The sequence below is a fragment of the Malaya genurostris genome, chromosome 2 (genome assembly GCF_030247185.1).
Source record: "Malaya genurostris strain Urasoe2022 chromosome 2, Malgen_1.1, whole genome shotgun sequence".
NCBI classification, from domain to species: domain Eukaryota; kingdom Metazoa; phylum Arthropoda; class Insecta; order Diptera; family Culicidae; genus Malaya; species Malaya genurostris.
In genome coordinates this window covers 113,115,693-113,129,023 of record NC_080571.1, presented here as the reverse complement: position 1 = coordinate 113,129,023, position 13,331 = coordinate 113,115,693, and the positions used below count along the sequence as shown (strand labels likewise).

At 36.0% G+C, this 13,331-nt stretch overlaps 1 protein-coding gene across 1 annotated transcript in view; it reads right to left on the bottom strand.

The window, feature by feature from the left end:
* Nucleotides 1-13,331, bottom strand: part of LOC131428231 (ecdysone 20-monooxygenase) — a 161,355-nt gene that overhangs the window by 127,689 nt on the left and 20,335 nt on the right. The window contains exon 2 of the mRNA XM_058592000.1: nucleotides 6,826-6,843. The gene's annotated coding sequence lies outside the window, so the exon portion shown is untranslated. The remainder of the gene's footprint in view (nucleotides 1-6,825; nucleotides 6,844-13,331) is intronic.

Here is a 13,331-nt window from a genome sequence, read left to right as displayed (position 1 = left end):
ATTTTTCATAGCAACGCACAGTGGTCCGTAACGCGACACAAAAATATTTTCTTGCAACACCACTTGCACCACTTGTAGCAAATATATTTTTATATTTGAATATTTTTAATAAAAGTTTCACTTTACCTAGCCTTAACACAATAGCAAAACTTTCAAACCTGTATATTGATTACTGTTTCTGAAGAACCAACTTGAGAGATACCAGATAAAATATTCAAATATACCCGGATGCACAAATGATACGACAGAATAATTGTCAAATGGTACGTATGATTTTCAATTAAAAATATCGATTCAGCAATCGATTTCGATTCTAAACTTACTAAATTAATGACTGATTGGTAACATACATTGGAGAAGTCAAATGAATGAAAAACTTAACAGAAAAGATGATTTTTTTGAAAAAGATACGCTCAGAGACAGGACTCGAACCTGCGTTCTTATGCATTCCGTACATACCAACTCTAAAACACGATTAGGCATGATAGAACGTACATCGAACATGGTCTACATCCTGGCCGTCACCCGACCGGTATCATACATCCAAACATCTTCTTTGTTCATCAAACACTAGTCTTCTCTCTCTATACCTATTTTCCGCTCAAGCACTGAGTAGAAGAGTGTTTTTATAATCTCTTGTCACCTTCTTTACTGGTGCAAATAGAAAAAAAAACTATCTGTCAAACAGAAGTTTCGAAGTCTTGTTCCTCAAGGTAGTATCCTTGGCCAAATATTATTCAATATTTTCGCGTCAGATATTCCGACACCTCCCGGTTATGGCGTACTCTCTCTCTTTCCCTATCTCTCTCTCTCTCTCTCTCTCTCTCTCTTTGCCGATGACACCTCCGTAATCTACGAAGACCGCGTAATTCGTTCATTAGTAAACAAATTTGGTTGATTATTTCAGTAGTTGGAAAATATGCATCAATGGAACTAAAACTCAAGCTGTTACATTTCCCCACTCTAAATCTCCCTGACTTTTTCCACCTGAGAATAACAAAATTAAAATAAATGGCTCTGAAATAGATTGATTGAATGAGGCAGTTTATCTAGGACTGACCATGGATAGCAAGTTTCTCTTTAGGTCACATGTGGAAAAATTAGTGTTAAAATGCAACATTTTATTGAGATCTCTCTACCCATTGATTAACAGAAAATCTAAATTGTCACCTCAAAACAAACTAGCTGTTTATAGTTAAACAGTTTATCCAGTCATTGAGTATGCAGTTCCCGTTTAGAAAGATTGGGCTATAAACGAAAACTAACAGGCAATATAGCCTAAGTTCATGTGCCATCAAATTGGCGTATTCTCAAGTGAGGTGACGCCAACCAGAAGTACGAAGAAGATTTTATAGTTGACGCTTAACTCTTCGCATAACTTTGAAACTAAATCCACTAGCTTTTCATTATTCTCAGAAGCTTTGAGAATTTTTTTATAATTGCCCGTAATCATGAAAATAGAGATTGTAACCAAAGAAAGACGCTAATTTGCAGATCCTATTTGTCGTGGAACTATCGGATTGTTTTTACCCCAATTTGTACCACGAGGAGGCAAGGATAGTGGCGATTGAATTGAAGACTAGTAAATCACAAACTAGTCTATTTTGCGGAAGAACTCAGTAATTTACCAAAGATAAGTAAACATCTCATGCTATTTGGAGTGAGTAATTTTTGAATGCGAATCAACAAATGAAAATACATTCCAGTGATTTTGAAAATTATATTTCATAATTTGTATACGTTTTTCGCAGCACAAGAGAGATAGTTAACGGAACGTATTTCACAAATATCTATTCATTGTTGACTCTTTTAAATTGCGGGAAGCACATATTGTCGGTAGTCAGTGTTGGGATGATCAGAAAATTATCACTCGTGGAAAAATCATTCCCGATATTTTCTAAAAAAACTCAATGACTGACTGAACTCACCTCCGAAGTTTTCCGTTCATGAAACAAGCATCCACAAAATTCTAAACCTCGAAGTTTTTTTTATAACTATTTATTGGAATATGAGTTAAAATTAAATTATTAAGATTTAAATTGGGTGTTCAGCCACAAGTGGTGACTTTTCAGCCCTATTATATACATTTTTTTTTTAATAACTATTTATTGGAATATGAGTTAAAATTAAATTATTAGATTTAAATTGGGTGTTCAGCCACAAGTGGTGACTTTTCAGCCCTGTTATATATATATATATATATATATATATATATATATATATATATATATATATATATATATATATATATATATATATATATATATATATATATATATATATATATATATATATATATATATATATATATATATATATATATATATATATATATATATATATGATTTGGTTATTACCATGAAGACATCATTTGCTTCCGCAATTCTGAGATTTTTGTGTAGGGAAAATTCTAAACCTACTTGTATTGTGTAATGGGGAAAAGGAACTTATATACTAACTTACTAACTAATACAGAGAGCGAATCGATTCAATTGAAGATTGCATCGATTTTTGTCGGAATTTGCTTATAATATTATGTGACATTACATCCAATGGTTCTATATTTGTGAGTCTGTGTAACTCATTTGTATTAAACCAGGGAGGACGCTTCAGAATCATTTTCAGAATTTTATTCTGAATCCTTTGAAGCGTTTTCTTCCTGGTGGAACAACAGCTTGACCAAATTGGTACCGCATAAAGCATGGCTGGTCTGAAAATTTGTTTATAAATTAACAATTTGTTTTTTAGACAGAGCTTAGAATTTCTGTTTATAAGAGGATATAAACATTTAATATATTTATTACACTTTGCCTGGATTCCTTCAATGTGATCCTTGAAAGTGAGTTTTTTGTCATACGTTAAACCTAAGTATTTACCTTGATCAGACCATGTCAATTCCAAGCCATTCAATTTGAGAATGTGATTATTGTTTGGTTTAAGAAAAGAAGCTCTTGGCTTGTGAGGAAAGATAATTAATTGCGTTTTTGCTGCATTTGGTTTAATTTTCCATTTTGACAGATAATCACTGAAAATATTTAAACTTCTTTGTAGGCGACTGCAGATCACTCTTAGATTTCTACCTGTGGCTAACAGACTTGTGTCGTCACAGAATAGCGATTTCTGACAACCAACGGGTAGATTTGGAAGATCAGAAGTGAAAATATTATACAAGATTGGAGCTACACTCGAACCCTGCGGAACACCGGCTCGTACGAGTAGCAATTCAGATTTACAATTATGATAGCTAACCTGAAGAGTACGATCAGTTATAATTTTGAATCATTTTGATCAAATAAATAGGAAACTGGAAATCAGACATTTTTGCTATTAAACCTTTGTGCCAAACACTGTCGAATGCTTTTTCTATGTCTAGAAGAGCAACTCCAGTGGATAACCCAGAAGATTTATTTGCTTTTATCATGTTCGTTACTCTGACAAGTTGATGAGTAGTTGAATGTTTATGACGAAATCCGAACTGCTCTGGTAAAAAAATTGAATTCTCATTTATATGAGACATCATTCTCAACAAGATAATTTTTTCAAAAAGTTTACTGATAGAAGAAAGTAAGCCAATTGGTCGATAACTTGATGTTTCTGCTGGGTTTTTATCAGGATAGGAATTACTTTAGCATTTTTCCATTTTTTTGTGAAGTAAGCTAATGAAAAACACTTGTTGAAAATTTTAACCAGAAGTCTCAAGGCAACATCGGGAAGATTTTTAATAAGAATATTAAAACTTCCATCATTACCAGGAGCCTTCATGTTTTCAAGTTTCCTAATAATTGATTTAATTTCATCATAATTCGTTTCAATAATGTCTTCTTGTGATAACCCTTGGGTTGAAATATGCTCATATTTCAGTGAGACTTCATTTTCAATAGGACTCACAACGTTCAAATTAAAATTGTGTACACTCTCGAATTGCTGAGCAAGTTTTAGAGCTTTTTCGCCATTTGTAAGAAGTATTTGATTTCCTTCTCTGAGAGCAGGAATTGGTTTCTGAGGTTTCTTAAGAACCTTAGAAAGTTTTCAGAAAGGTTTAGAATATGGTTTAATTTGTTCAACTTCTTTAGCGAAATGTTCCTTTCGCAAAAGAGTAATCTATTTCTTTCTGTAAATCCTTAACGATGTTTTTCATAGCAGGATCACGAGAACGTTGATATTGTCGTCGACGAACATTCTTCAACCGAATGAGCAGTTGAAGATTGTCATCGATGATAGGAGAATTTAATTTAGTTTGAGCTTTGGGAACTGAAAGATTTCTAGCTTCGATAATGTAATGATTCAAATTATCAATTGCTGTGTCGATATCCGCAGAATTTTCTAAAATAGTTTCATGATCCACATGATTTTCCATGTGAGATCTGTAATCCAACCAATTAGCTCTATGATAGTTGAATATAGAACTAATTGGATTAATTATCGTTGAAAAGTCTGAATGTTACAGGAAGATGATCTGAGTCAAAGTCAACATGTGTAATCGGTTCACTACAAATGTGACTTTGATCTGTTAGAACCAGAACAATTGTAGACGAGTTTTTCACGGAAGAGAAACAAGTCGGATTACTGGGATGAAGAACTGTGAAGTAACCAGCTGAGAGTTGATTAGACTCCTAGTTTGGAAAAGTCTTGATAAAGAGTGATTTTGTGGTAGTCTTAATAAAGACTGATTAGTTCAAAGAATAGTTCTTTGAATAGCTAGCCTTAAAAATGCTGATTAATTTCTTAGTCTTGAAAAAGACTGATTATATTAGAATATCACTCTTTGTATGGCCTTGAGAAAGGCTGACTAACTGTTAGTCTTTAAAAAGACTGTTAGTGATTCAGGTAGCCTTTAAAAAGACTAAAGCCTTGAATCAATGAAACTCTAGGTAGCCAGAAAAAATTTCCAGGAGCCACGAGCTATACGCGTGCGGTGCGAACGACTGTTCAACACCGACTGATAAACCTCGGACTTCACAAGTGATTTGTTGTGTCAGCGATACTTGATGACGAATTTTCACCCACAGAAATATCGCTAAAGAAAGGAAGAAGAATCTCCGACGATATTTCGATGCTGAATTTCTACTACGCTTCAGCTCGACACCGAAGTGATTCGTGCAAGATTAAATTATTATATTTTTATTAATAAAAATGAATCGCTGCCGAATAAATTCGCAATTCAATCGCAACTAAGAAATAATGATTGCGATTTTTCGATGCATATGAACAACTATATTTTTTCCACATTCCAAATAGTGATTGTAGCTGAATTGTGTAATAATTTTCAATCAGTTATTGCTTTATGATTGCTTTTTATTGATGTTTTTCTTATCATTATTACTATTATTAATCAAAGCACTTGCTGCTTCTATTAATGATATTACTCCACCACCACGGTTTTGCGAATCAATTTCAAATACATCACCACTATTGATCCTCTTATCAACCACTCTACGCGCACTGTGCATTCTCAGAAAGGTATAGTTTTTGTTCATCGGCGAATTTATTCAAAAATACGAAAATCCCAAAAATATTCTGTTCGAGAATCATATCAGATTTATTCAATGTGCGAACTTTTTCCTAAATATCATTGAGAAGAAGGTTCACTAATAATTTTTTCGCAATTGATCTTTTGCCATGTGAAATCAGTTTCAGTGAGAATCGTGATTGCAAATCATCAGTACTGAACACTTCTGCAGTGAGTTTTCTGATCGATGATTTTTTTTTGTCAGAGAATCACTTGTGAAAATTTTCAGTCGTGATTTTCGAAATTTTGATTTTATCTCTAGTACAGCGCAGTTTTGTAGTTTTTTAAACAATTTCAGAGGGCATTTTTTCTATAGTGCAAAATTAACACGAGTCGAAAAAAAGAAACGAGTGATTCTCCTTCCGTGCAAAATAGATGGATTGCCATACTGAAGACGTGAGCTAAGTTTTATCCAAACCGGAACATGTTAAGTCTAATGACTTGTAACCTATTTCTGAAATTTTCCTTTCCCCAGTGAGCGACCACCCGTAGGTTAAAACCGGTTTTTAATATAAACGGATTAAAAGAGACATTTTTACTCCGATAAGACATGTATATTTTGAAAAATATAGCAATAATCTACAAGTACCAATCTTGCTAATCGCATAATCAACTGGATTTCTTTTATCGACTTTCACACGAATATGAGTGAAAACTTGTATGCATTGAACCAGCATATTTTCAAATCACGATGTTTGTTGCGAGCATTGGAGTAGAATTGTACAAATATTAAAATGGCATCACTGTGTCTGCAATTGAGAGTAGAATTTCTTCGTTCTGAGTTGCACTCAATTCGACAAGAGTGTAGGTCCGTCAGCGGTGGTTTTCTAGAATTTGATTCTCCACTCGCACCCGAACATATATAATAGAAAACATGTACAGGACTATACTATCACGGCGGTAGTAGCAAATAGTACTGACTGGCCAATAAAGGCTGAAACATCATCGACAATATATCAACCTCAGAGCCAGCGCCAAGCGACATTGCTACGCGATCAGCGTAAGTTCTGCTGAGGATAGGTAGGACGCGGTGCGGCAACTGATCGTCGTGGTCGCGATGAAATTACGTAAGACCCCACTACGCGAGTAGAATGTGAGGGATTTTTACTGTTACCGAAGCTTATCGGACGCAAGAGCGGATTGGACGTACGGACGCGATCGGCTCCGTTCAGATGGTTTGTATGCTGCAATTGGACTCGCGACCTGGCAGGACATTGACCTTGTTGGAAGTAAACATTCTCAAGTTGGCTTTTCGTGGCGGTTCTTGGCAATGTGAATAATCGGATCGTGTTTTTTTTTGGAGAACTCTCACTTACTTGCTGGAGTCACCGAATCTGGGAAAAGAGAGAAAAATGAAAGGAAGTTTAGTATATAGCATAAGGAATAATGATAATGGATGATGATTATTATAATATGGACATCATATGTATAAATTAAATGTAGCGGGAAAAGATTGGTTGGTCATAACGGATGTTTTCAGAGCGCTTGAGTTTAATTCGACCAGTACATTCTGTCCGTTTTGAAGTTCCAGGCATGGCAATGACAAAATTAGAAACGGAAGTAGAAGCATTAATGCTTTCTCTGAGGAATTGTATGGGGAATAAATCTTTTACTCGAATATGGATTGACGAATCCATTGTCGGTCGTGGAATGTAAGCGCAAAGAGGTATAACAGTTGTTTACTTTATCGTGTTTAAATTAGAGATGGGCAATTCGTTCGCGAACGGTTCAAGCGAACTAGTTCTTTTGAAAAAATGAACGAGCTATAGTTCTGTTTTCGAGAACGGTAGTTCCTCAGTTCAAAGTCGAGGGATCGTTTTTTGTTTTTTGAGCTCGCTCAACCTTTTTTCAAGAACGGTACTAATAACAAAGTTTCGTTACGGAACCTCAGTTCTATTTCGAGGGACCATTTTCCCTCGCTTATGCTTACAAAAGTAAGTTCTCGATTAGTCTTTGAACAAACGAACCAACTATGAATACAGGGTCCGGCACTCGAAGTGTAACCAACTTCAGACCGCTCGCGCAGCTGACGCAGGGGCATCAGCTCTCTAGAAATTTGCTAAATGACAGTTCGGAGTTGTATTGTTTACAAGCTCAAGAAAGCATTTTGCCAAAAGTGAACGCGAAAAAAAAAATCTTGACTTGAGAGAGCGAAGGAGTTGCTTCGTTTGGCCGAAAGCGGTTAATTTCCGAACATTGTATTTTCTGACGAGAAAATTTTTCCAATTGAGCAATTCGTAAACTCTCAAAACGATAGGGTTTACTTGACCGACCGTTCATACGAGAATTTGAGTCATCGATTGGCCACCAGGAGGCAGCACCCGCAACAGATAATGGTTTTGGCCGCTGTAACCGCAGATGGGCGCTCTCCAATCGTTTTCATCGAGCCTGGCGTCAAGGTAAATGCGACATATTATCGGGAAAGTATTCTGGAGGTTGCTTTGAAGCCGTGGGCAGACAAACATTTCGGTGGCAGACCATGGACGTTTCAGCAGGACTCGGCACTGTCTCACAAAGCTCGAGTGAACCAAGAATGGCTGAAAAACAACGTTCCGAACTTCATCACGTCCACACAATGGCTCTCGAATTCACCAGATGCGAATCCAATGGATTATTCTCTTTGGGCCATTTTGGAGAGCAAAGTCCGAACTAAAAGATACACCAGTCTCGAGGCGCTGAAAAAAGTTATTATCCGCGAGTGGGCCTAAATACCTGCAAGTCACATTCGGCAACTTGCGATTCGTTTTTTGACCGTCTCAAGGCCATAGTCAAGGCAAAAGGTGGTCATATCGAGCAAAAGTGAATTGATTCTGAATTTTGTATTATTTTTACACATTTTGTACTTTGAATTAAGTAAAAGTAATTTTCCAAACTGAATTTATGGCCTTTTTAATTGGTTACACTTCGAGTGCCGGACCCTGTAGAACGAACGAACGACTCTGGAGAACTAGTTCTTCCAACAGAACTCTGCATCATTGAACGGTTCTTGGAAATGAACTGTTTTGCCCATCTCTAGTTTAAATGAGCTTTGTATAGCTATAGTGAATCTAATAGACTCGGTCCAAAAAAGTAGAATTTTTATTGACTTAAAGCAAAGTCTTGACATTACATTCGTTTTGTGTAAATTAGCCTTTCTGTTTTAACAGACTTCGCAGCCGATTCATAGCGTACAAAATCATTGCATGGCGAGTACTACGATCCTGTCCTGTTGACACTAAGAATCCTTGCAGGTCGTTGAACCGCCAACCCGGGTATTTTTATTGACTTACTCTTGAGATATTGTATCAATAGTCATCTCATAAGTAGAGTCGCCATATTATTTTGCCGGTTACTCGATTTTCAATCAACGAATTGGAGTAAAATCGGATATACTGTCTTTGCTTAGGTTCTAAGAAGCGATACCGTAGAAAAAATAGTACGAAAATTGTTCAATACTGCTGTTATAGAGCAACGCGAAAACTCGAAGCGAATGCGCCTATCTCCATCTTACTCTTAAAGTCAATCTATCAAACAGAGACAGTAGGTTTCACTTTAGATCTTCAAAACTATTTTCTAAAGTTTTTTAAATTGTTGTATTTTGGGGAATTTCTGCTGGGATATACAGGAGGAAATAAAAATGAGAAAGGTATCATTACAACACTAGGTGGATTAAAACAGGTTTTTACTCATACCAAACCGCGTTATACTCTGTGGACTTTGTTTTTGAGAAGATACTACAAACAACATACTTTACTACATGTTATTCATACGGGCCATTGTACCAATAGTCATCTCATAAGTAGAGTCGCCATATTATTTTGCCGGTTACTCGACTTTCAATCAACGAATTGAAATAAAATCTGATATACTAGGCCGTATGAATAAAATGTAGTAAAGTCTGTTGTTTGCAGTATCTTCTCAAAAATAAAGTCCACAAAGTATAACGCGGTTTGGTATGAATAAACCTGTTTTAATCCACCTAGTGGTGTAATGATGCCTTTCTCATATCAATCACACATATGACAGTGTGTGTGGTATTCTTCAAAATAATGTACTTCGATTCTTAAAAGAATAACCGAAATCGGTTTGCTTGACCGTCTACTGATAAAAACTATCAATTGGAAAAGATTTGAGGTCGATTTAGATTTTTTTTTAGGTTTTTCCCCATTTTCAGTGATGGTATACAATTTTTAACCCACTTTACCCTACATTTCCGGATGCGGAAGTCGGATCCGCATGAAATTCAGGAATTACGTATGGGACCACAGGACCTTTCATTTGAACCTAAGCTTGTGGAAATCGGTCGCGCCATCTATGAGAAAAGTTAGAACACATATTTTATTATTTTTTGCATATTTTACCCCATAACTCCCGAACCGGAAGTTGGATCCAAATAATATTCAGGAATTTTTTATGGGCTCAAGACCTTTCATTTGAATCTAAGTTTGTGAAAATCGGTTCAGCCATCTCTGAGAAAAGTTAGTGCACTTATTTTCACAATTTTTTGCACATTTTACCCCATAATTCCGAAACCGGAAGTCGGATCCAAAGAATATTCAGGAATTTTGTATGGGACCATAAGACCTTTCATTTGAACCTATGTTAGTAAATATCGGTCGCGCCATTTATGAGAAAAGTTAGAACACATATTCATTTCTTTGCACATTTTACCCCATAACTCCTGAACCGAAAGTCGGATCCAAATAATATTCAGGAATTTTTGATGGTACCTCAAGACCTTTTATTTGAATCTAAGTTTGTGAAAATCGGTTCAGCCATTTCCGAGAAAAGTTAGTGCAAAAAAACGTTATATATACACATACGCACATACACACACTCACATACACACACAGACATTTTGCGTACTCGACGAACTGAGTCGAATGGTATATGACACTCGGTTCGAAGGTCGGTTTTCACAGTGATTGCATAACCTTTCTATATGAGAAAGGCAAAAAGGGTTCAAAGTATATTTATGACACATGTGTTGTGGGCTATAGAATTTATTACCTTTCAGGTTAAGTGTAACACAGACATTTGCTCAGTTCATCGAGCTGAGTCGAATGGCATATGATATTCGACTCTCCGGGCCTTAGTTCACATGTCGGTTTTTACAGTAGTTGCATAGTTTTTTTTATATGAGAAAGCAAAACCTGTTTCAACCATCTAGTGGTGTGATGATGTCGTTCTCGTGTGTTCTCATGTTCTCAGCCATATTACTGACGTATTCTTGAAAAAACTGCTCATTGAATAGAAACAGGGAAGTTTGTTCTGCTGTATACTAGCAAAGCCTAAGAATCGAAATCGAAATCAATTTTTTTTAATGATTTGAGTTTTTTGTTTGTGAAAATCGGTTGAGCCGTTGCAGAGAAGAGTGAGTGTGTTTTGTTTTTGGAGTTTTTGGCCACAATTTTCAGGGACCAGGTGTGTCCGAAATCGGTTAGTATGATCAGCAACTAGATGACCTGCAAATTTAAAGTTTTGGGCCCGAGTTAGAAGATTGTTTTCTTTTTTACATCGTCGCACTATACGACGGCTTGAAATTTCAAACACACATCACCCTGTAATTTCGGAACCGAAAGGCAGATCCAGATAATATTTAGTAAATTTATAAAGGACCGTAAGGTTTTCCATTTGATTCTGAGTTTGAGAATATCGGTTTAGCGGTCGCGAAGAAAAGTGAGTTTGTTTCATTTCAAAGATTTCGACTCCGGGAACCGGTATATTCGGTGTGAGTTTGTGTGGTCTTCAACTTACAAGACCTGTAAACTAGAAGAAATTATTTACTATTTTTTTCAAAATAAGATCATCTTTACATCTTTTTGTGTGAAGGCAAACTTTTGAATTTGCATTTTATTTACTCATCACTCAGTAATTCCATACCATACAAAATTTAAAAAAATATATATTGGACAATAGTACCTTTCATTTGAGTCTAAGTTGGTGGAAATTGGTTCAGCCATCTCGAAGAGAAGTGAGTGCATAGTTTTCACACACACAAACACATACATACACACACACATACATACAAATACACATATGAACTGGAATCAGGAATCAGAACAAATTGGCTCAAATGGCACGTTCCCCTTGATATTTGGAGATATCAAGGGGAACGTGCCATTTGAGCCAATTTGTTCTGATTCCTGATTCCAGTTCATATGTGTAACTGAGTCGAATGGTATATGACACTCGGCCCTCCGGGTCTCGGTTCAAAAGTGTATTTTCACAGTGATTGCATAGCCTTTCTATATGAGAAGGTCAAAAAAAGAGACGGACGAAATGTTAATTATAAGTTCAATCGCTCACAACTCTATAATTCTTCTTTATTTTCGCCGTTCAAGTCTACTCCATGCGGAAAAGTGTGAAGAATAATTTGATAATTTGAATTAATTTTGTGTTTCACCAGGACTAGACACCTTTGACTACATTATGAATTAATCTTGTCAAATAACAGCCGCCAAAAATGAAATGATCTAATTTCGACCACACAAGGTAGAAGCCAACTTAATTTTAATATACTATCTTATTTGTTGAAAATTAATGTATTTCAATTTAGTTTTACATCGATGATAGTTTCCAATAACGTTTTAAATTCATTTGAAAACTATTTAATAGTACTATTGACTTACAAATCGTGTAAATTACATTATATTTTCTGTGCACAGATAATAGATTTCATTTGAAGCATTTTAATCTTGCATGGAGAATTGATTGGGAACTATTTTTTTTGTTTCGATTGTAGAGGTCTTAACCCCAAAGTCATTCATCTCTTTGTGCAAAAAACTCTCATCCTATGGATTTGAACCCGGGTGTGCTGCATGAAAGGCATCTACTTACCCATCTAGCTATACTGATCCCTGAAAACTGAGTGGATATAAACATGTGAACGAATATTCGAAAATTCATATTACATACAACTGTACTATAATTTTGACAATCCAAATAGAACAGGAATAAAAAAATTTACACAAACGCGTTCATTCTATTAGTTTTTTTGTTGTTGTCATGTGTACGGATCCATCTGTACTGTCAAACTTCCAAATCGGAGTAATACAGTTTCAAGCTTAACACGAACTCTTCAAGACAGATGTAAGGCCTTTTGATCCTGGTTGGTTAGTATTTATTTTTCGCCTACATACGGTTCAGTTCTACCGAGCGACACACGGCTGTCTTCTTGATGATATAACCAATATACAGTTATCCAATGCCTTGTGGCGCTTATATAACTCTTCGCAGAATTGTCCGAGGAATCGGTGAAATGGTACAAGAATTCATTCCCTTCTCTACCTCTCGAACAGATGAAATTGTTTGTGGAGAGAGACTGCGATGAGTGATGAATAAAGCCAACACAAACAGTTTATGTGAAGGTGTGAGGAGGGCTTTCTACTCCCATACACCAGACACAGTTCGGCGAATTATCAGCAAAGCACGGTTTTGCGAAATGTACACGTATATGGGTTTCGTGTGTGAGAATCGAGGTATCTCCCGGCGAATGCTGAAAATGGCAATGAACTTGGCAGCTGTGAAATCTCAGATGTTTTATTGTAGGTTGTTTTTTTCCGCCTCACAGCTCAGTACAATAAGCTGATGTTCTCGGAAACCGCAACGCTACATTGTAGTATCAAGTCGTTTCGATCCTACGTTGATCTAGATATATTTATCACAGAGCTACTGATTGCAGTCAATTAGTTGCGATACTATTAAGGCCGCTCGTTACATTTGAGCTTCCCTATTTAGAACCCATCAATAAATAGAAGTAAACCTTGTAACATTTTCGCTATAGTTTGTTCGCATCTCGTTGCACAGACAAACGGCAAATGTGCAGCACAGTGCTAAATAG